The 25,209-nt window shown below is 44.6% G+C and overlaps 1 long non-coding RNA gene and 1 pseudogene across 1 annotated transcript; both read right to left on the minus strand.

The window, feature by feature from the left end:
- Positions 1-2,378: 2,378 nt before the first annotated feature.
- Positions 2,379-20,829, minus strand: LOC119283518 (annotated as a pseudogene).
- Positions 20,830-20,871: 42 nt separating this feature from the next.
- LOC119288911 lies at positions 20,872-25,186 on the minus strand. The gene is made up of 5 exons (XR_005141343.1): positions 24,587-25,186; positions 23,529-23,744; positions 23,257-23,442; positions 22,014-22,151; positions 20,872-21,254 (listed from the first exon to the last, which is right to left on the minus strand). It is a non-coding gene; the product is annotated as an uncharacterized LOC119288911 (long non-coding RNA).
- Positions 25,187-25,209: the final 23 nt, after the last annotated feature.

The following is a 25,209-nucleotide window of genomic DNA, read 5'->3' on the forward strand; positions in this document are numbered from 1 at the left end:
TATCCGTATTGCCAAGCTTGCCTTCCACGCCAAGGAGAGTCCCGTCCGGACACGGGACGAAGTCTTCAATCTTGTATCTTCATAGTCCAACAGTCCGGCTGTCCGGAGGCCCCCTAATCCAAGACTCCCTCACACTGGCTAGCTAGTTACCCACACATACCGGCATACCCCCAACGGCCAACGACCGGATGGAGTTGCGCGATGGGAACGGGTGCTGGAGATCATAGTTTAGGTTAATTAATTATACCTCCAGAGCCGGATGATTCCATCTCTCGAGGTGTAATTAATTAATGTAATCTAAGATCAAATAACTAAAGCTTCCCCAACCACTAGCAGAGTGTGCGCGGAGGGACGACGAGACCCGAGCGAGACTTGGCGCCTAAACGGCGAGCAGAGAGACGTGACCCGAGGGCGCCTAAACGACGAGTAGAGCGCAGAGGCACGCGAGCAGAGTGCGCCACGGCCGCCTAAACGGCGAGCAAGCACATGCATAATTATTGCATATAGTAGATGTACATAGCCAGGAATAGCCGTCCAACAATATTATTTTCAAGGACATGCATTAATATATTATTAGTTAAATCTAAGGTCAAAGTTTGGTACTACAAAATACGAAGGGGCCAATAAACAATAAACCACGACAGAGGTAGTACCTATAGGAGCACAGACGCCCAGTATGAAAGAAAATGTGGGTCAAACCCTAGTTGAAAAGGGAAACAGTGTCTAACTCCATCTTACAAAAGGTACAAAAGAACGAGGATTAATTGTTCATCAGGTTTACACATACGCCGGATTGAACAGGGCAATAACATCTGACTCAACCAATGTTTTTGGTTGTCACAATCAAATGGATCGGTTCGATCCATAAAATCAAGATCCTAGTACAAAAGTTCTACTAGTCCATGATGATGACAAGTTGTTGTAAATATAAGCCGAGCATGAACAGAAGCCGTTAGGTCCACCTGAAAGTTATTTTTATGTTGTTCCACATACAGTTTCATGAGAAATTTCTTGTTGGAAAACTTAATCCTCACGGACAATAGCGCCCTCGCATTCAACATGAAGAATGTGACAAAGCTATTGTTTGGACTGTTGGATGGATATACTTCCAGCGTTACTGTCTTCAAACGAATATCATGAGATATGAGAAAATCTTGGTGCTTCTTGAACCATATATCCATGTGTTGGTGCCTAAATAGAGATGAAGATTGAAAACAGTTAATGTCTAAAAAAGATTATGTTGAAAGAGCGATAGCTGAATGATTAATTATAGTACATTATATATGGGCTTTCAATCTGCGTGAAATTGTCACCTTTATATACAAATTCTCCAGACATGGAAATCATTGTAGCAAGGCAATAATGATGTTGAGATCAAAACACCACATACTGATATATAAGGTCTTGACAGAATCCACCACCACTGATAGGATGGACAAGCTCTTCATTGAGCATAGAACATAATATTAGCATTGAAAGTGTACTCCAAGATGATACTTAACTTATGCACACAAACGAAAAATGCAAATTAAAAAAGTGTACATGAATAATATACAGTACCTCAATAGGTGTGGAGGCCAACACCATCTCGAACCATTTAAATGGATCATGAATTGCACCCAAGGACTCCATTTTTGGCACAGAGACCATAGTTATTTCCGAAGGTTTATAACAACAATCAAGGAGCAACCTTTGAAGTGAAGGGGTATCTTCGAGGATGAGCTCCTGTCCTTCAAAATGAATTCCAATGCTTACAAGGTGAGGAGACTTTATTTTGAGACAAGGGATATGGATTACATTTCCAAAAAGAAGCACCAAATGCTCCAGGGCAGGGAAACTGGAGTGGATGATGTTGTGGAGTGAGGCCTTTGACAGATGAACCAACACAAGCCCAAGTTTCTTCAGCAGTGGCAGTCGACGCATTTGTACCAATTTGTCTGCTATATGGCATCGGGTCAAGGTGGAGGTGTGGAGAGAGGAGGAAAACCATGAGATGGGCATTGGTGGTGAGGGCACAGATGCAGTTATTGGTGGTAACCTATCGTTGTACTAATGGTAGAACTCAAGCTGCGGGAGTCTATCGAATTGACAGGATGTCAGCCAGGCGGCCACCATGCAAGGTATGTCCAGCAGGTAGCATGTCGGGATGCAGATGCATTGAACGGAGCCCTGGTGGGAGGAGATGGTGGCTCCGGGGAGTTTAGAATCATCATTGACAGATAGCTGACGACGGTGTAGATTAAGAGGTGCGGCGCACAACAGAGTGCGCCACCGAGATGCGAGGACTTATGTGCGGTAGCCATCCTTGGTGGCGAGAAGGGAGATGATCTCCCCAAGGATGTTGTCCGGGAGATCGCTGATGCGGTCCACCGAAGATTCTACTGGTTCCTCAGGTCCAGGGGGTGTGGCCGCTTCTGGCCGCGCAGCTGGGTCCAAGATCTACATCCAGCGGCATCACTGGCTGAAGCCCCATCTGTGTACATACCAATCTGAAAGAAAAAATGGAAAAAACATACATGTAGGACATTCAAAATCAATTCTCAAGATCTAGCAGAAAAAAAGGCACATACATGTATGTAGGACATTCAAAATCAATTCTCAAGATCTGGCCATGAATTATTAGCACGCAAGCTAACCCTAGTCGGGTTATTAGCAAAAATCATTTGTACAAAACAAACAATTAATCACTAACTCTATACAGATAAAATTCACACACTCAATGCATTATGTGCATTTAACGGATCTTTATTACTCTGATTTCATGGATTGAGAGAACATAACCATAGGATTTGTATCCCAAAAAAATATAGAGGGGGAAGTAAGCAGAGAAAACACAAGATATGTTTCCCGCATAAATGGGTATATAGATGACTAACCGGTTTTCCATCGGAGTCGCAGTGATTGCCGGAGTTGCTGTTGACCTCCGGCTTCGTTTGGGGGCACGAGGGCGCCGACAAAGTCAAGGTTATGCTGTTGCCCAGGCGAGACCTCGTCGGCGGCGATGGCAACCTCTGTACCCAGCTTCATGCGTTGCGCGGGTGCTTCACCAGCACTAGCGTCGCCACTCCCTCCGATGGTGCGCTTTAGCGGCATCCTCATACACTTCAGAGTCCAGACGTTGGTGACCACTATGGACCAGGGGTGCGGCCACCTATTATAGTAGACAGCTCGGGTGCGCAATTAATATGAACCAGTGGGAGCGAGGTGGGCGGCAGTCAAAGGCTATCTCGCCTCCTGGTGAGCCTGCGAGGCGTACTTCTGCCATTCCTACCATCATTTCATATAGCTACTCGCACGCCTCCCATCAATACGCACACCTGCACGCATGCCTCCTGGTGTGCCTGCGCAACGGACTGCTCGCATGCGTCCCGTCAACTCATGCCTGCTCACACGACACACGAGGTGTGTGGCAGCACGTATATTTTTTGGTTTATTGATGATTCATTATGCCGCTTTACTACTTAACTGAAGCATGGCATGGTCTAATGCACACAGTCTGAATAAATAATCCATATGAGATATTGGTTGCCAGTTTTTAATAATCTCCCGTTTGTGAGAAGATTATATCAAAATGAGTCTCAAATTTGACAAAAAATACAATATCACAATCTACTGGTGTCCTTATATGACACCATGATAAGTTTCATGAATTTCAACTAAGTTTTGGATTACTGAATTTTAAAACATATATTCTCAATGTTTTGAAATCTCTTGCACAGGGAAACATGCACCCAGGGACACATATGATTTTGCAATCCATTTTGGTGCACATGTATCTCAAATTTGATTTTTGCACATTAAATCCCTAGGAAATCAATCACTTTATAAAAATGGTTGAATGATGTGTGGTGTGGATCATGGTGAGATTCCATATCAAAGTTCGAGCACGTGCGTACACACCCTCCCACCGGCTTGAAGTGAGGGGGCTACATGCATCGTGGTGTAGTGTGTTTCCGGTTTGCGAAGCATGCGCCATGTCAAAGTTGTGCATTGGGTATTCAAACATCACATAACACAGGGGCACATGCACGCGGTGGTTTTGTCCTATGACATCACTTGCTTGTGCCACTCTCTGTGAGCCCACGAGGTCGTCGACCAGTTGAACGCACAACGAGAGAGAGGTTAATTTGACCAACGAGAATGGTTATTTTTTGGTTTGTGTTATGTATATGCACGGTAGGAGTATGTAAATGTCAAAGAGGGGGTAACATGAATACTATATATATATATATATGTGTGTGTGTGTGTGTGTGTGTGTCATAACCTCGCTCCATGTGGGGACTTTCCGGTTCTCGAGGAAGGTGCCACATCAAAGTTGTACATTATATTGGTATTCAAACATCATGCAATACCATGCAGGCAGTGGTTACCCTATAGGGACCCAGTCGCGTGTGCCGCTTCCATCTGTGGGCATGCGTGGTTGTCCTCCATCACTTTGACTTAACGAGAGAGAGGTTAATTTGACCATCAAGGAATGATTCTTTTCTGGTTTGTGATATACAGTAGAAGTACATACATATAGCACATACCACGCATCATGAACCTCGCGCTATCTGTGGGGACTTTTTGGTTTCCTATATATGTGGTGCCACATGAAAGTTCTGCATTGCATATTCAAACATCACACAAACACCTCTTTGGTCCACATGGAGGCGATGGTACGTAGTCCTATATAGGATGATCAATCGCGTGCGACGTATGCTTCGCTTCTATGTTGGGCCCGTGAGTTCGTCGTCCATCACTTTGACCCAGCGACAGAGAGGTACATTTGATGAACGAGGATTAATTCTTTTAGGGCTATGTTACTAGCTGTATAGTACGTGTCGAAGGGGGTGACCAGCACATATATATATACACATATATACATATATATACATACATAAACACTATTCTGATCACGGGACTATATATGTTGGTCACCCCCTTCGACACGTACTATACACCTAGTAACACAGCCCTAAAAGAATTAATCCTCCTTGTTCATCAAACGTACCTCTCTCTCACTGGGTCAAAGTGATGGACGACGAACTCACAGGCCCAGCACAGAAGCGAAGCGTACGTCGCACGTGAGTGATCATCCAATATAGAACTACATACCATCGCCTGCGTGTGGACCAAAGAGGTGTTTGTGTGATGTTTGAATACTCAATGCACAACTTTGATGTGGCAACGTACTATTGCCTGGGTAGGTCAGGTTGTGATCAAAATAGTATTCTCATCTCGTGCTAGGTTGAACCTCCGCATATAAACACTATTCTGATCACGAGATGAGAATACTATTATGATCACAACCTGACCTGCTCAGGCAGTGGTACGTTGAACTTCTCCCAGTGCTAGGTTGAACCTCCGCCAACATTGTCCAAATGGGGCTTGCGCGTTGGAAAGCTGTGGACACGAGTATCATGACCCAAGTTAAATTTTTGGCAAAATGTAAGCGTTTTAACAGCAGTTTTGAAAACCATTTTTTTCTTCATACAAAATACGTGAACCGTATGTTCGATCGCATTTCTAAACCGTTTATCGGAATGAGGCAAATAATACGGCGTTGGAAAACTTCTGCAAACCCGCTCCTCCACATGTTGAAAGATTTCTCTAATTCCCTATGGATAAAGAGGAATTTGGAAAATCGTTAAATTTCACAAACCGAACAGCCAAGTTCGTATTTTCAATGTAATTTATAAACGGCTAATCCAATTGAGGCAAATGATATGGCATTGGAAAGCTTATGAAAATGCGCTACTTTTTCATGTTGAAAGTTTTTTCTAATTTTGAATGGTTTAAAAAATTTAGAAAATGGTACAAGTTCCACCGAGTTTGTATTTTCGAGCTAATTTTTATCCATACGTCTGAATGCAGCAAATGATACGGCGTTGGAAAGCTTGAGGAAATGCAAAACTTTTTGGTATATATTATTTCTCTCAATTTTTAGTCAATTTTGAAAATGTCTAAAAACACATTTTTCTGTAATTTCTACAGACTTCATCGAAATGGGGCAAATAATATACCGTTCAAAAGCTACGAAACACGCAAAACTTCATCATGTTGATGGTTTTCTCTGATTCCTAGCCTTTTCAAGTAATTTCAAAAACAGCTAGATCATGCGTTCTGCCTTTATCGCGAAACAGATTCTTCGAAAATGCACCGCGTGAAGAACTTGAATTTCTCAGCATGTCTACTTGAACTTCACTCTATTTTTCACGTTTTTTTTCTCGTAGCTCTCCATCCACTCACTGGAATTGAGCAAGTGATATACCGATGGAAAGCTGCTGCAAACACGCAACTTTCCCGTGTTGATCATTTTTTCATACTCGCGATGATTTTAGAAGTTTTTTTATCTGAAATTCATTCAGCATAATAGTTGAACTTCCTGTTGTTTTCACGTTGAACTTCTATGACGTATTTTTGTTTGTAATTTTCTCATCCATTCGTTAGTGTTACACAAATGATATTCCTTTTGTACAAACCTCTCTCACAATAAATTTTTTAACTTTCTCCGACCGAGGACTTGAACTTACACATATGATATTCCTGATGTTTTGAAGTAAACTAGAAAATGGCGAGATCATGATTTCTATGTTCATCGCTAATGGAAATGCACTGCGTGAAGTAGTTGAACTTCACTCTGTTTTGGACGTGCTGTTTTTTGATGTGCTATTTTTTGCAGTGCGTGAAGTAGTTGAACTTCCGGGGCATGTCTGTTTGAACTTCACTCTGTCTCACTTTATTGTATTTTTTATTATATGAAATACACACCATGTAGTACGTGAACCTCCGGTTGTCATCACTTTGAACTTCTCTCTGGTTTGAGAGAAATATTTTAAAACATAAAAAAACAACATATTTTTTATGTATTTTGGACATCTAAATACACGGTGAACCTCTCTCATAAGAATTTTTTGAACTTTTCCTCGTCGAGCACTTGAACTTCTAGCAACCATTTTTTTTCATTTATGAGTTGTTTTTAAAAGTGAAAAAAGTGGCATTGTGTTTTTAATTTTTTTAACAGGTAAATCCAAGGTTTTAATAAACTCCAAACTTCTCTGTTATTTCAATTTGAACTTCACCATTTTATATTTTGAGTAAAGAATTGTATTCAATTTTTATACGAAAAAATCGAACATGGAAATACAAGGTGAACCTCTCTTGTAAAAATTTTGAACTTCCCCGGACAGAGCACTTGCACTTCTTTCAATAAACCTTTTGAGCTTTTATTTTTCTATACTTTTATTCTCACCTAAAATGCATTCCTTGTAGTAGTTGAACTTCTCATTGTTTTCACCTTAAACTTCTGTCATGTATTTTTATTCAACCTCTCTCAGAAGAAGTTTTGAAATTTCTCGGGCCGAGCACTTGAACTTCTAGCAACAAAACTTTAGGCCTTGCAGTTTCATTCTTTTTGAATACAAAATGCACACCATGTAGTATGTGAACTTCTGGCAGTTATCAATCTGAACTTCTGAGATCATGCGTTTGGCATTATCAGAAAAACAGTGTCTCCAAAAATGCACTTCGTGAAGAGGTTGAACTTCTGGAGCAAGTGATATACCGTAACTTCCCAACCACTTACCAGAATTGAGCAAATGATATACCGATGGAAAGCTATTGAAAACACGCCGCTATTTATACACTCAGCTTCTCCCCTATTTAAACTTGAACCTCTAGGTTTTTTCTAGAAACGGTGAAAATCGATTTTCTCTACAAAATTTGTAACTTCTCTATTTTTTAAATTTGGGCTACTTAATTTTATTCTTTAGTAACGGGAAAAATCCTAATTCCTTAATAAATATCATACTGCTTGTTATTTACATTTGAACATCTTGGTGTTTTTAAGGAAAGAGAAACATCCATTTTCCAAAAACAAAAGGAAAATTCCATGGGATTTTTCTGTACAAAGATATGTATGTCTCTTTTTTGTTTTCTATTTTTTGTCGAACTATCCAATTTATTAAATTTGAACTTTGAGAGTTAACATTTTCTAAGTGAGCCTTTTTCTATTTCTTAGTATATAAACATGCAAAATCTGATTTATATAATTTTTTGGAACTAATATTTATTAATTGGAACTTCTTGGTTTTGTAATAAACATCGAAATTCTTCATCATTAAATTTGAACCTCTTGCTTTTATTAGAAATAGGGGAATCCGTTTTTCAATGTTTTTTGAACTGCCCTTTTTTAATTTTGAACTTCTTGGTTTATTCTTTGAGTAATAGGGAAATCCTAGTTTCGAAATAATCATCGAACTGCTTCGTTATTTTCAGTTGAACTTCTCTTTTTTATAAACCTTTATGAACAATATTTTATCTAAACTTATTGATTTTGTAATAAACATCGAACTGTTGTATTATTTATATTTAAACTTCTAGATTTTTTAGAAATAGGGAAACCCGTATTTTATGAACTGTTTTGTTTTGTCAATTTGACCTTCTTGGTTTGTAATCAGCACTGAACTTTTGTCTTGTAAAATTTGAACTTCTAGATTTGAAAAAAACAGAGAAAATCATTTGTTTTACAAGTTATGAAATGCTCTGTTTTTTAACTTACATATTTATTCATTAGCAATTAGGAAAATATTAGTTATTTAATAAACATTGAACCCTTAATCATTTAAATTTGAACTTCTAGGGTTTTTTAGAAGCCGGGAAAATCCTAGTTTATTTTAGAAATGTGAATTTTTTATTTTTATATGACATCTAATTGCTCTACCTGAGTTTTATGTTTGTTAGTTTTTTCTTTGAACTTCTTTATTTAGCGATCCTAGATTTTCAAACGTTTGTTTCTTTTAATTTGATGGTTTTCTAAAAAAAATACTTTTGAAAAAAATAACGTCAATGTTTTTGTTCTCCCTATTTCCAATGTATTCCTAGTGAACTTCACGTGATTTCTTATTTTATTTATTCCCTTTTTAAACTATGTTATTTTGGTCTATAAAAATCGGATGCAAATTCTTAAGTTCAATATACACATGTAGAAATATTCATCAATATTTTGGAAACGGGAAATGTCAAATCTCATGTATCTAATTCACAACTGACAACTGAACATGTAGTAGCACACACATATGACCAAAAAAGGATACTACTAGGATGATTGGTGGCATGCATGTGCTGCTAGGCAGCAGTTGTGTCGCGTGCATTAGCACACACTACACAAGATGTTAAGCAACTGAAATATGAAATGAGCTATCCCCATTTAGGAATAATCACAAACACCCACGGGCACAAATACCACCTATCTACAACATCATGAAACTGTTACTAAAATATACAACACCTGTTGAGGCTGTGTGTGCAAGGGCAACACCTGCATTGCTCTCGCACGCAGTAATTAATAGGGAGAGGCGTGTTGCACCACCAGGGTAGTGGCAGCGTGGCACGCGAGTAGAAGCTGAACTGAAGTGCACAAAAATGTTGCACTGCCTGCAACTTGTTGTACTGGATCGCGTGGCTACTTTTTTGGTGCTTCCTCCTTTGATCCCCAATGGCACTTTTGGCCTCACCGGTATCTGCAAGACAAAATACCTGCTCGATGTGAAACAGGTAGAGATCGGTCACACAAACACAGCATGTACTTGTTAAAACTAGGGGAATCAATTATGCAGCTGCCAAGGTGGGCAGCAGTGCTCCGACGCGCCTCCAAGCACCGGTACAAGTAGGAAGACCTTTGCGCCAGCAGTGCTGTTGGGTATGAGTGTGGCTTACAGCTGTTGGCGGCTCTGAACTGTAGCTGGATCGCACGGCGGCCTCTAGACGGCCGCAGTATCCTCCATGGCCGTCGCGGCCGGTGGGGGGTTGGTGGCTCTCGTGGGTGGGGAAGGCGGTGGCCATTGTTGGAGGCGCGCAAGCCATGGGATGTGGGAGGGTGCTGGGCATCAGGATTTGGTCGGGGCACTGGCCGCAGCGGCCAGATCTAGTTCAGGCACAATTTTTACCTCCAAAGTCATCTGGAAGTTCTTCACTGATGTCTGCACCTTGTATCCCATCCTCCCAACCCTCTCTCTGAAATCTAGTTCGTAGCGCTTCGTCATCTGTTGCAAATGCAGGAAAGAAACACACTGCCTTTAGGTACTGATGAAACAAATACATCTCACAGATTAGCTCCCAATTCCCGACACGTCGATCCGAAGGCTCAATAAGTTTCTTAAGGGAAGCTACTTACATTGTTGTAGAAAGGTGATCTTGAGCAGAGTCAGCTCTGCTCCTCTTCTCCTACCAATCCTTTTTGAAAGCCCACTGACGTGTTGAATCTGCAGCAAAATTCCACAGCTAAAGATAATATGCCTCCTTGGTTTAAACGAATCCATTCAAGTTCACTAATGAATCTCCCAATGTTTGAAAATGGATTTACCAGAGCAGAACTGTTGGTCCTCACCTGCATGGACTGGCACTTGGGGATGCATGCCCTCATGCTTCTGAAACTCCCCGTAAGCGTGGTTATACTAGGGGCAAACCTGCACAAATCAAAAATAGTTAATGAAATCCATACAATTCATGGACATGTCACGCACGGAGAATGAATCTTACACGATAACGCCAAGAAGCCGCTTGAACCGGCTCTTAAGCTCATCGACCCGGTTCCCCTACATTGGTGACTGTCGGTGTCAAAACCGGTGGATCTCGGGTAGGGGGTACTGAACTGTTCGTCTAAGGTCGATGGTAACAGGAGACAAGGGACACGGTGTTTTACCCAGGTTTAGGCCCTCTCTATGGAGCTAATACCCTACGTCTTGCTTGATTGATATTGATGAATATGAGTATTACAAGAGTTGATCTACCTCGAGATCGTAATCGCTAAACCCTAGAGGCCTAGCTTGTATGGCTATGATAATGAGTCCCCTATCCGGACTAAGTCCTCCGGTTTATATAGACACCTCGAGGATCTAGGGTTACATAAGTCAGTTACAAAGAAAGGAATCTACATATCCAGTCACCAAGCTTGCCTTCCATGCCAAGGAGAGTCCTATCCGGACACGGGTGCAGTCTTCGGTCTTCGTATCTTCATAGCCCATCAGTCCAGCCCATGACTAACAGGACGGACGCCCGAGGACCCCTTAGTCTAGGACTCCCTCAGTAGCCCCTGAACCTGGCTTCAATGACAAGGTGTCCGGGGCGTAGTGCTATCTTTGACATTGCAAGGCAGGTTCCTCCTTCTGAACTCCAAAATAGTCTTTGGATGACTGATCATGTCTGGACCTATAACATCCAGCCGTAGAGAGTATAGTATTCTACGAATCCAATCTGCTGATAACTTTAGTAATATGACATCACGCTTCTCGATCATTATTTCGAACCGTTTCCCGTCCCGCCGTTCCATGTTTTGGCGCGTGGTTGTCATTGACACGTCTTGTCTAAGCAGAGATCGTGTCCCCTAATTACGGGATTTTCATCAATATGAGCGTGGGTAACCCAACCGTCTTGCGGGAAAGATTCCTTAGGAATAGGTAGGTTCTTAGGCTTAGAGGAGGCGTCCAAGACCCGCTGCCTTTATAAAGGAACCAAGGGCCTTTTTTATGCCAAACCTCTCCTCAGCCTTCCCGACCTCGAGTTCTAGCACCCAAGGTTCGACTTCATCGTTTCAAGCCTCCCATTATGTTCGGACCTAGCTCCCAAGGCCGATGGGTGGCTTCCACCATTACGGAGGAGGATATCGCAAAGCTTTGGGCAGCCAGATATTTGACCGCGGAGGTCCACCACAGGCTTCCTGCTCAAGGACAGGTTATTCCGACCCCCAGATCTGGGGAGAGGGTCGTGTTCATCTCCCACTTCCTCCGGGGGCTAGGGTTTGCTCTTCACCCCTTCGTCCGGGGGCTAATGTTTTATTACGGACTAGATTTCCATGACCTAGCCCCGGACTCTATCCTCCACGTCTCGGTGTTTATCATTACATGCGAGGGCTTCCTCCGAATCCCCCCATACTTCGGCTTATGGCTCAAGACCGTCAGTGTGAAGCCGAAGGTAGTCGATGGGGAACAGGTGGAGTGCGGCGATGCTACAATTAGCCAACTCACCAGCACTCCTTGGCCAAAAGGTTCTTTTACCGAAGCTTCCAATCACTGGCAGCGGGAGTGGTTTTACATTAACGAGCCCTGCAGCACCAAGTGGGTAGCTGCCCCCACATTCCGTCCTAGCCCACCGTTACAGCTTGCATCATGGGACAACAAGGGGCTGGACCAGGGATCAGTTAATCAAGTGCATACTTTACAAAGCCGCATCTGAACCCTCCTCGAGAGAGACATCAATCTTGTCAACGTGATCCAAGTGATGTTAGTTCGCCGAATCCTGTCGTGCCAGCGCAGGTCTGCCTCATGTGGGAGTTTAATCTAGAAGGACCACAAACCCTGCAACACTTCTTCGGCACCACACACAAAGGGATGTGGAAGTTATTTTTCGGGAAGCGGAAAAATTGGCTAGACACCACCGAAGATGCTGGCCTTAACTGCAACCGTCCGGATATCCCGGTAAGCACTTGGCTCCCGAACACTTTGTAATTATGCATACCGAATATGGTACTGAGCAAGTTATCTTCTTACAGGGTTGGACAAAGATGGTGGAGCTAATTATGTGTTCGGCCCTCTGCCCGAGGGCCCAGCGAATCCTGTTCTAACAAGGATGCTGGCCCTAGCACCATACTAAATGCCTGTGAAGGAGGGGGAGGCGGAGAGTGAGAGGACCAAAGATGGCCCCTATTCCAAGGGTGCATCAGACATTGTGTCTGGAGGAATCAAAGTCCCCTCATCCGAAGACAAAAGTGAAGGGGGGGCCAATGTCTCCTTTCCTCCTAGGAAGAGAAGGACCTCCTCTGAAGATCGGGAGAAGCAGGCTCCTAAGCGAGGCAAGATGCCTTAGGTGGATCGCTCGGGCTTGGAGGACGTCGAAGTGCAGTCTCATGACGAGGACAAGCCTCAGGCCAAATCGTAAGTGAATCAAGGTTGTTTTAAACATGTTCCATTCCTTTCTTATAATGCCTGGAATATATATTTTTTGATTTTGCAGCTCAACACACAGTCTTCCTCAATAATCCTCTTCCTCGGGGGACATTCTCCTAGAGATGATGGAAAGCAATACGCCCCCATCGGCCTCTCCGTCCAATAGGGCGGACGACTTAGAGGTGTCGTCGAAGTGGGTCTTGCCCGACCAACAAGTGGTGCAAGGGATGATGAAGACATTGCCCGAAGGTGATACTTCGGTAGCCCAGGGTCCGGGGAACAACAACGGGGGCCCCGAGCAATCCGGTATACAGCCGGATACGAATAAACGGATCCCTTCAAAGGGTGGTCGTACTCTTACGGCAGCCTCTAGAGACCCAGAGGCGCCGGATATCTTGACGAACATGCTGCGGCAGGCGTCCGTCTCGGAGGAACATCGTACCCTAATGGGCACGGTGGTTGAAAAGGTCCCGTCCGCGAAGAGCGGATTGAATGAGGCCTTTGCGAGCCTACTAAGAGGCTTCTAGGTTTGTACTGTAATATGTGCAATCGTGTTTTATTCAAAAAATACACCTGTGTATAGATAGTAGCCCCTGAGACTCGGGTTGGCTTCCCATGGGAGGCGAACGGAGGATCAAGAAGAAATATTCAAAGGACTAATCTGATTAACTTGAACACAGGCTACTTCCCCCCTTACTACTTCCCAGACTATGGATGTTGCCGAGCTGCAACCGAAGCTTGATGTGGCCGGGGATGACATTGTGTTAATCAATATGCGTCTTGACGAATCGCAAGGTATGTATTCAGCGCAGTCCCTTCACATACATTGTTGTGATATAAGCATGATGCTAAAAGTCATATACTGTAATATGCATGACTGCAGATGGTGCTGCCGCCATTGAAATTCTTCGGGCGGAGCTGGTCCAGGCCAAGGAGTAGGCCCGGTGTAGTAATGCGGCTGCCGAAAAGGCATCGGCTGAGCTAAAAGCCGAATGAGCTGCTCGGCGTCAAGACGAGGAGAAGATATCCATGATGGCACTTGAACTAAAAAATGCTGCTAGCCGCTGTGAACTCCTTGAGAAGGAGAATGAAGCCAAAACGGCTGAAGTTGACAGGGCCTTACAAGAGGCGAGAGAAGCGCGGTCTGAATCCAGAGCTGCCCGTGAGGAGATTCGGCAAGCTAGGGAGATTGCGGCTAGTGAGCCATTTTTGGTACAGACTAAGTTCGGCGATCCGAACTATGCTCGGCTTAACCAATTATGGAGTTCTTCGGGCGAGTTTTTAGACTTGCCAAAGAGTTCTTCCAATGCGGCGCAGTTTTACCAGGCGCGAGAGGGGGTATGCAACAGAGAAGCTTTTGTGGTCACAATCCAGTGCATTGAAGCGCCCCCTGTTGCTAAATGAGATGATGTCCCAGTGGGCCGAGCTTCATAGGATATCCGGCGCTGCCATGAAGAACATCATAACCCGGTTATGGCCAATGGAGCCTGTTCCAAATAGTAACTTCGGCTTGGTGCAACGGCTTGTTGACGCGGTGCCACGTATCGACGCTGTGAAGAGGTTGGTGTGCATCGAGGGTGCACGGATGGCCTTTGCCCGAGTCAAGACATTCTGGGGGATGATGAAGGCCATCGATGTTGCGGTGAAGAGTCCACCCAAGGGCAAGGACCACCGCGAACCTGAGCATTATTTTGAAGATGTCCTAGTGGCCGCCCGCTTGATAGAGGGTCAATGCTCGAAAGACATAATGTTTGAGTGAGGTGTATGAGAATTGTACAAGAAAATTTATAGTTAATCTATTTTTATATATATTGCTCGAAAGTTTGTGTTCCTCCTGTGCGGTTGTTTTAATATAACCTGGAAGTTTTCCAGTCATCGGCTTCAGCCCCCTCGTACGAAGTATGCGGGTGTTTGGAAAATCATTTGATCACTCTTGACCCAACATCTTGGTCCGTGAAGGAGGTGTCAGTGCGGCGAACCAGGCAACCAGACTATAGGGCGTTAACACTTTCACTTAGCCATAGGAGTTTTATGGTGGGTCTACGACATAGCCCCTGGTATGTATGCGGCTTATTCATACGATGTGTGTACATATTTGACCGAAAAGAGGTCCTTCGTGTGACACAGAGGAATTGCTAGAGATTTCGATAAGTCAATGAGTGGTTGAGCAGCTCTCGCCGCATCATGACACTCAGTTTTTGGCTTTCTCTACTGAGGTGCTAAGACAGGTGAACCGGAAGCATAATCGCAGTAGTTCTCCCTTTACTACCCTAGCCGATAGAGCGGAACGTAGGATAGCAAGCACAGGAGCCTCGGAACCCAACTATTGACCTGAGACATGATTCGGAGCTGATGCATATAAGGCCAAACTCGCGATGCCGAAGTATGCTGTAAAAGCTGTTCGGACTTTGTTGGCAACTCAATTGTTCCCGTATCGAGCCCCTGGCAAGTTTAAGCCGGGGTATATCTTGTGAAACAACCATAGGAGGCATATGCATTTGCGGAAATACATGGATGATTAATTCGGGTAATGTGAACTGGGACCTGAGCGATATGCCAAAAATTACTTGATATATATAAAGGCCACGACCCCGGCTATTTGATATACCCTGGGTCAAAGGCAGAGGAAAAAGGCATGTTACAGGCTCAAAAAAGAGTATGGTCTACAAAAAGTTATTTTGGACCTCCTGTCGCACATCTGCGCCGCCTGTCCTCGGCGAGGGGAAATCCTTGATGGAAGTATCTCCATAGGTGAGTGTACGGATCCGAACTCCAATAAAGTCGGTCTTAGATGTTTCTCCTTTGCACCACCTGTTTTTAAGAGGTAATGAAGAAAGAAAAAGGAAAGTAGATAAAAATGTTACCAGAGTGCTTGCAGACTCGTCTGTATTATGCTTCCGCCAATGCCCATGGTATCTTAAGTGGGTAGTTATGTATGCGCGATATAGTTTTAACGGGTATATGAGATGGGCAACGGAAGCCGAACTACTATTTCTGCTCCGGATTTGATCGATCTTTCGGGAGAAATTGCTTCTGGCCCCCGGCATTTGGCTGGTGAACCACTCCGTCATCCCTATTGCCTGGCGGCCCCCTTCCCTTGTGTTCGGCGTTGAGCTTGCCAGCCTACTTGGAGACCCAACAGTTTTTGTTGGTATGACTAGCTGGTTTATTGGGGTGGCCGTGAATCTGGCAGGGTCGGTCCAGTATCCTGTCTAGGTTGGATTGTCCGTCTCTGTTTGCCTTGAATGGCTTTTTCCATTGACCAGGCTTGGGATTGCTGAATCCGGCGTTGACCGCTGTGTCGCGTGATCTTTCATTATCATTGTGACTGTTGTGTTTGCTTCGTCGTGGCTTGCCATTGCCATCTCGGATTTTGGAAGTGCCCGAGTCGCTGGCGCTATTGCTTCTACAAGCAAGCCAGTTGTCTTCTCATGCACAAAAGCGGGTCATTAGAGCGGTAAGGGTTGTCATGGATCTGGGTCCTTCTTGACCGAGGTGGGGTGCAAGCCATTCATCCTGGACGCTGTGTTTATAGGCGGCAAGGGCTTCCGCGTCCAGACAATCGACGATTGATTCTTTTTAACTAAGAACCTAGTCCAGAGCTGCCTGGCTGACTCTCTGGGCTACTGGACAATGTGACTTAAGCCATCGGCATCTGGTGTCCGGACATATGTTCCTTGGAAGGTGTCGCAAAAGGCGTCCTCCAAATCTTCCCAGCTGCCAATAGAATTTTCCGGCAGACTGTTTAACCAGTACCGAGCTGGTCCTTTGTGTTTTAGGTGTAGGTATTTCATGGCATGAAGGTCGTCCCCACGTGCCATGTGGATATGGAGGAGGAAGTCCTTGATCCATACCGTGGGATCCGTTGTTCCATCGTATGATTCAATATTCATGGGTTTGAACCCGTCTGGGAATTGATGCTCCATTACATCATCTGTGAAGCAAAGAGGGTGTGTGGCGCCTCTATACTGGGCCACACTACGACATACCTCCGATGGAGTCTGTTTGCGGTTTTCGGCCCGGGCGTGGCTAGGTTTGTCATGTCCGAATAGGTGGCCGTCATCACGTGTCGAGGTATGTCCTCGCGATCTGTAGGTCGCTCTTGAGTGTCCTGCTCTACTACCCAAGTCTTGTTGACGGTCGTATGCACAACCTCGAGCTGCTTTGTTCTTGCCTTTACGGCGAGGTGGGTGGTGTGGTGTTTGGCTTGAGTTGTCGCTTTGCATAGACCACGTGTTGGTCGACCTGACGCCTTGTGCAATAATGGCACGGGCTCGAGCACCTTATCGTCGCCCTAGGGTAGCAATCTACTCTTCGGGTAGCTTTTGGCTAGGCCACTAAGGCCGTATTCTTCAGCGGCTAGGACTTTGGTCCATCTATCATTGAGCAGATCTTGGTCAGCTTGAAGTTGCTGCTGCTTCTTTTTCAGGCTCCTTGCAGTGGCTATTAGTTGGCGCTTGAAGCGCTCCTGCTCAAGAGGTTCCTCAGGCACGATGAAATCCTCGGTACCGAGGCTCACCTCATCCTCAGAGAGCAGAAGGTAATTGTCATCCTCCGAGTCTTTCATACGTGGCCTCTGTTGTCTTCGGCATCGTCGTCCATACCGTCAATGTTATCGGAGTCGTAATCAAGTGTATCCGTCAAATCATCGACCGTGGCTATGAAGTGGGAGGTGGGTGGGAAGCAAAATTCTCTGCCGCCAGCCCCTGGTTCAAGTCAGATATAGTTCGGCTGTGAGTCCTTCACCAAGGACAGGTTCTTTCAGGAATTTAGCACATCGCCCAAGGGCGAGTGCTGGAAGATGTCTGCGGTGCTGAATTTGAGGATCGATAAACGATCAAGATCGGCGTCCGCGGGCTCACGTGGTTCGGAATTTACGTTCGGGGACGAGTCCAGAGTCCCGGTGACAAAGACGTCATGAGAGGTTAAGTCTATGTGCGGCTCCAACACCGTGGGATCTGTGGCCTCCGTGGTGGGTTTGATCCTCCCGTCCTCGGACGGTGCATTCTGCTCCAGTTCTAAGGCCAGAACGGTTATAGGAGCGATCTCCTGGAAGCGGTCTGATGACAGATTTAGGTCATGATCATCGGGATGACCGAGAGCGGCTACCGCGGTATCGAATCCGGCGAAGATCAAGTCTCCACAGATGTCCGCAACATAGTTCAAGCTCCCAAATCTGACTTGATGGAAAAGGGCGTAGCTTTCAATCTGCTCCAGATGGCCAAGCGAATTGGCCCGCAATGCGAAGCCGCCGAACACGAAGATCTGTCCGAGGAGAAAAGTTTCTCCTTGGACGGCGTCATTATTGACGATTGAAGGGGCCATTAGAACATTTAGCGACAGCACAGAGGAACTCTCAATGAAAGAACCAATGTCGGTGTCAAAATCGGTGGATCTCGGGTAGGGGGTCCCGAACTGTGCGTCTGAGGTCGATAGTAACAGGAGAGAAGGGACACTGTGTTTTACCTAGGTTCGGGCCCTCTCTATGGAGGTAATACCCTACGTCCTGCTTGATTGATATTGATGAATATGAATGTTGCAAGATTTGATCTACCTTGAGATCGTAATGGCTAAACCCTAGTGGCCTAGCTTGTATAACTATGATAATGAGTCCCCTATCCGGACTAAGTCCTCCTGTTTATATAGACACCGGGAGGATCTAGGGTTACATAAGGTCGGTTACAAAGAAAGGAATCCACATATCCAGTCGCCAAGCTTGCCTTCCACGCCAATGAGAGTCCTATCCGGACACGGGTGCAGTCTTCAGTCTTCGTATCTTCATAGCCCATAAGTCCGGCCCATGGCCAACAGGCCGGACGCCCGAGGACCCCTTAGTCCAGGTCTCCCTTAGCGACCATTAACACTCATCATTGGTTCATGTCTACCATGGTAAATCAGTCTGGAATCCAGGCGAGCGACATCGAGAATCATGAAGGGGAACGTCATGTACCTGGCCCCAAATCTGGTACTTGTATCCAACAAGATTGGCACCCATAGTTCTGAGGAAGTTCTTGATGAAGCTACAGAAGACGCCGTCCTGGTTTTGCACCACGATGGACTCCGACCTCCCTCTCCTCCTCCGGTGTCGGGCCCCTCCTACAATCGCACAACAGAGAGACGGGCATGCACGAATCCTTATGACACCAATTTCAGCAACTAATAACACTACTCTCCCCCGGATTTGGAAAATTTGAAGCCCAGAAAGCGAAGGGGGGACGGCGATTAGCTCATGTTGGTGTAGAGCGAGTAGAGCGCGTCGCCTCTGGCCCCGGTGGCCTTCTCCCCGATGATGATGCTGGTGCACCTCCCGACGTTGAGCGGCAGCGGGGGGTACATCAGCGCCCTGTTGGGCAGGGTGGCCCAAGAGCGGTCGGCGCCGCCTCGTTGTCGGAGAGGTCCAATGCCTCGTAGGACGACGACACCGGCGAGGGCGGCGGCGGCAGCAACTCCCTCGCCTTTGGCCCGACTGCTTGAGAGGAGCCACGTCGGCCGAGGGTGGAGGAGGGAGGCACGCCGTCCGTGGGGAGGAGGCCCGTCGGCCGTGGGGGAGGAGCAGTGAGGGAGGAGGCGCGCGGCAGCGGGGATGGCGGCGGCGGGGATCAGGGAGGGAGCAAGGGAGAGGTGGGGAACGTGGGGTTCGGGTGGGATTTCTTTTTTTTTTGGTGAGTTCGGGAACACCTCCGCTGCTCCTATATATGGCTCCGTGTTCCAAATAGTTATTCTAATCCTGGGATTAGAATAGTACGGTCCTATATATACATCTGGGCTATTCTATTTCGCGTAACAGAATATTATTCCGTTACCCTACTTGAACTGATGAATTTGAGCATTTGAACTGATGAATTCGAGCGGTTGAACTGATGAATTCGAGCGGTTGAAGTGATACTTTTATTTTCCTTTGAAAATCATCTTCTGTAGTTCAATTTTTTTTGCAGTTTTTTTTGTCGAAACGGGGCGTGTAATATATTGTTGGAAAGCTCTTGACATCTAGATTACAATCATATAATTTATTTTTGCAAAAATATTATGGTGTAAGAGCAGTTTTGAAAAAACATTTTTTTCCAAACCAAAAACGCGAATCGTATTTTGGAGTTAATTTTCAAACGGTTTGTCGAAATTGAGCAAATAAGATGGCGTTGTATAGTGGTGAAAATCCGCTTCTTCCATATATCTAATGTTTTTTCAAATTCTATACGATTTCAAAGTAATTTGGATAAAAATGTATTTTTGTGTTTTTTGCAAACAGTTTGTCGGATTGACGCAACTGATAGATCGTTGGAAAGCTATGGAAAATGCGCAACTGTTTCGTATAGAAAGTTTTTTTCTAATTCCTTATGGTTTTAATACGAATTTGAATACGGATAAATTTGATTTCCAACACGATTTTTTAAGTTTTTCGAAATGAGGCAAATAATATACAGTTGGATAGCTATCGAAAATGCGAAACTTACTCATGTTGAACATTTTCTCTACTTCGCAACCGTTTTAGAGTAATTTTGAATAAGGTGAAACCCATTGTGTTGTTTTTTCCTGTCTAAAAAACAGAGTACTCGTACTGATATATGTTTGCGTTTGTACTGAGGTATTTTTCACTGTCCGAAATGTTTAGGGGTTGATCACTGAATGTGTCATCATATCCGAACTTGTGAGGTTCATCAATTGGTTTATTTGTGTGAATTCAAACCCATTGTCCTTTCTTGCACACAGATCCAATTATATGTACATCGATTTTTTATTACCTATAAATGAACTCTATTTTTAGTTGAACTTTCCCTATAGATGTACATGAATTTTTACCCGTAAATGAGCTCTCCTTTTTTGCTGAACTTTCACTATAGATGGCATGATTTTTTCCATTCAGTTCACCATTTATTAAAACTGAATATGCACAAGAGAAGGACCACATGCATCCAACAATCTACGAGGTTGCAATAAATAGGATCCAATATATTCAACAGAAAGGGTTCAAGTAGTACTATAACAAATCAAGTACTACCAAGCTCTCCTCATTTTGTTTGCTGTAGTTCCCCAAAGTGATGCAGCATACATATAATTGCTTTTTAGGAGCTTCAACTATTGTTTTTGTTAACATAGGAGCATCAATTATAAAAGTGGCAAACTGAATATAACTTATTCCTATGGATATCGGTGGAGTAAAGCAGGGAGCAGTATGTGAATGGTAGCACAAGAACGACGAGCATGGTTGTGGCGTCCAGCAATGGCAACATTAGCAAGACGGTGTAGAAGGCCCCTAAGGAATCCCTTGAACTCAGGATGTAGTGGCAGCGATTATTTTGTTGAATCCATTGAACTGAAGGGAGCTCCTTCGACCTATAAGATGAGTGGAAAAAAAGGTTACAAGATGAAATGAAATTTGTCAAGGTCGAAATAACCGAAATCATGTAAAACATGTAAAAATAACGACAAGATCATGCATAGTAACATTAGAAGTACACAAAGAAACCTAAACAGGAGTTCTGTACTTTGAAATACTTCATTTTAGTTCCCAAATACTTCATTCGTTTCAAAATATGAACTTCTATATTTATTTTCTTAGAACTTACTATGTTTTCCCGGCATATTTCATGGATTCTTTGTGTTTCATGTTCTTTGTTTATTATGTTTATGTTTTTTCTATTAACTTATTATTACAGAGACTCCTTTTCTTTTTCAATTCAAAAGTGAGCAAAGACTAGTTTTAATTATCAATATAATCAACATTTTCTATGAACGCCCTGGTCACTGCGACAGTGAACGGCCTGGGGCGACGGGATTGGACTGACGTCCATAGCCGAGGCCGATGAGGGCAGCACGGCAGGAGAGCTACATGGACTCCGGGGGGCATCAATACATGAACTTCCGTACATAATAGCTCTCCCTGGTGTACTTTGATAAGCCCAAATACAAATGGGAGACTAATGGCACCCATCTATGGTATCTCAATAAACACAAATTCTCCTATTTAGAGCATCACAGAGCTCACATCCCGCACAAATAACACACACAGAGCACACACCATGCATGCCCGCACAACATCAGACCCTTCCTTAACTTGCAAGACAATAGCAGCAGCGAATATTCTTTTATTACCTTCTTTGTAGCGGTAGCATCAAGCACACTAGGTAACAGCTAGGAGCTAACATGAGGTGCACCAACAGCTAGTGGCAGCAAGTCCAGGTCGTCCTGGATGTGGCTGGAAATGAGAAGCAGACGAAGGACGAGGTCGTCCTAGTTCCAAAATATCACACAACCAAGTACTGATCAAAATCAATCATTGTTCATATCTCTAAATCCAGTGCAAAAATTTAGAGCATACTGTGTCCACAATCTATGTTGATTTACTCCAAAACACAAAAATTGGGAAGAGAACATCCATCGCACACTTTTGGTTTGCACAACAATGTTCCTAGAATTGTCCATGTTCAGAACCGAAAGAAAATTATGTTTTATAATGATGAAATGACCATCAAGCATGGCACGAGGAGCTTGGACGGAGAAGCGAGGAAGAGATGGACTGGTGTCAGTCCTATACTTGGACAGGGACGGGAAGGGTGACACCGGAGGACTACGGCGTCGGTGTCAACAGTGTTGCCCTACTAGATCTAGCGTGTGGCCTCTTCGGGGGCGCGAGGCGTCGGGGGATGCCAAAGTTAACAAAGGTAATTCCTAAATATGTATCAAACCGGGAAGGAAGAAAAATGGAACTTATAGCTCAAATTCGATCGTGAATAGTAGATGTCAACTAGTACTACAGAAAGTTTTGGTCAGTCCAATAACTTATTAAGTGGTAAGTCGGTAAGAAGACTAGCATTCACATCTGTTGGATTACAAAAATATATCCAAGCCGGCATGGGTTTTGTTGAACCGAGATTTTGTGCTGAAACTGAACCATGGTTTGGAAGCCATGTGCTGAATTAAAAAAATGGGCGTATAATACATATTGAATCACTGCTTTTTGCTTCTTTTTTTATGAATTTCTCGTATAATACATACTGAATCACTATTATTTTTAATAACAAATTGCATTATACTAATGAGAGAATGTCCCTTCCAGGAGTGACGCATTGAACCTCCAACAGATCAAGATTTGTACCTCGACACATGCGTAGTGAACTACTATATAATATACAAACCAAATTGTTTTTTCTGTAACACACATGAAACTGTATTTGTGCTTACTTTACGAACTGATGATAAATTACATCATGAAATCCTACACATAGTGTTTTGTTTCTTTTTTTGTACAAAGCATATGATTTGTGAGCTGCATAGGTGAGATAAATCATCCATTCTACACTTTCTGAACACTGGAGATAGCAATACACGAACTTACCGGGAGAGATCACACTGAACTGATGGGGCTCTGAAATGTAGATGGCAAGTATGCACTCAGCCGCTCTGCTGTGAGGGAGGTTTTCATTATCACTGACATCCTTGTCATACTGAGAAGGAGAGGTGTTGGTCATCTGGTCTGACCCCGTGTTGGGTTGTGAGCCTTGGACTCTTTTTCGCACGTCACCTGATGTGAAAAGTGCAATTGGAAAGGCTGAGCATCAAGTGATAATTAAGGAAGGCTACCAAATAAACGAAAGTAGCATTTCTTACATGACGTGTAGTGGTAGGTATTGGTTCATTGCTTTTGCCACCCAATATGGTGTCAATAAGGATGCGGTAGCACTCGTCTTCGATGGGAGCCCAGTTATTGTTGAAGAGCTTGAGGAAGCGCTTCAGGACTGGCCAAACATGCTAATTGGACAAGCCAAGAGGCTTCATGGCCTCTAGCTCCTTTCTAGTAGCATTAGCATTGTGGGAAACCATGGCCTTTAATGAAATGGTTCGGGGATCACTCCCAGTCAGTCCCATTGCTACTTGTGTTGTAGAGAACATGAATATAAAGCAGATGGTGACTCCTCGATTTTTCTTTACGACATATCTAAACTTACAGAACTTTGAAACTTGCACTAACAATATTTAGGTGATATATCTAAACTTTACAGAATTTTGAAGAAACTCGTTGCAAATCATTACGTATTTAGGTGATATATGTAAAGTTACATAATTTTGAAACTTGCACCGACAATATTTCTGCACATGCACCAACTATTTTCTGATTTTAGCAATGCCACTAAATTTACTTGTCCTTGACCTGTAAAATGAACTGAAAATGCATACGAAGGTGCACTGAAAAGGATGCTTTTTTCATTTTTGTCCTAGAAACATATCAACAAACTTAAGAGCATACTCACAGCCCTATATAGGGATGTTACTAGTTTTGTTTGGTTCTTAAGAGACACAAACAAACACCTAGCAAGCACAAATGTACTAATTTTTCTTTTTTGTTTCTCCTTGTTTTTTCTCATAGCAAATTTGTGTCATACAAATGCAAAATCAAGACAAAAATGGTTGTGTCAAGTAGCAATCAACAAGTAGCATCTGCACATTCACGTAATTTTAAGAGTGAAAGAACAGAGAACAAGAGTCAAGGATGAAACAAAAACATTTTTACTAGTTCATAAAATCATCAGCTATCAGTTCAAGAGTCGAAATGGACAGAGTTCATTTAGTCTCAGCTATAAGTTCACGCAAGCTACAGAGATGGAGAGAACTTCTTTTAAAATTGAACCAAATTGAAAAAACAAACTAAACTGAGTGTGTCGATTTACCGGAGGTCGGGCGGCCGGGTGCGTGCTCGGCAGCGTGCCTCGTGCGGGAGTAAGCAAGAGAAAGAGGCAGCCCGGGGTGTGCTCGACGTGGCACTAGGAGATGGCAGGAGGAGAGAGGAGGCCGGGCACACCGCCCGGAGGTGGCTGCAGGAGCACGGCAACAGGGGCGCGTGTCCGGAAGGTGGAGCACGGGGTGACCTTCATGCAGCTCCTTGAGCGACCGAGCATGGAGCAAGCAGTTGGACTGCCGACTTGGACGGTGCGCAGTGGCCGCGGGATGCAGCGACGCAGATGCGACGGTCCACTGCGGGGTTGGGGGAGGGTCGCCAAGACGGTGGTAGGGACGGCTGGTCGCGGCGGTTGGTGGCGCTAGGGTGGCTCCCGACGGAGACGGCTGGATGCAGGGTGGCAATGGTGGCGCTCAGAAGCAGGGAGGCACGCCGATGGCGGGGGAAGCTGGGAGTGAGGGCGGCGCCGGTAGCGGGTGGAAGCAGGGGCGGCTCTACGTTGGGTGGAAGCAGGGGGCGGCACCAGGAGCGAGGGAGGAAGTGGCGCTAGCGGCGAGTGGAAGCAGGGGCGGCGCCGGCATTGTGTGGAAGCAAGAGGCGGTGCTCGGAGCGAGG

The sequence above is a fragment of the Triticum dicoccoides genome, chromosome 4A, assembly GCF_002162155.2.
Source record: "Triticum dicoccoides isolate Atlit2015 ecotype Zavitan chromosome 4A, WEW_v2.0, whole genome shotgun sequence".
In the NCBI taxonomy this organism is placed as follows: Eukaryota; Viridiplantae; Streptophyta; class Magnoliopsida; order Poales; family Poaceae; genus Triticum; species Triticum dicoccoides.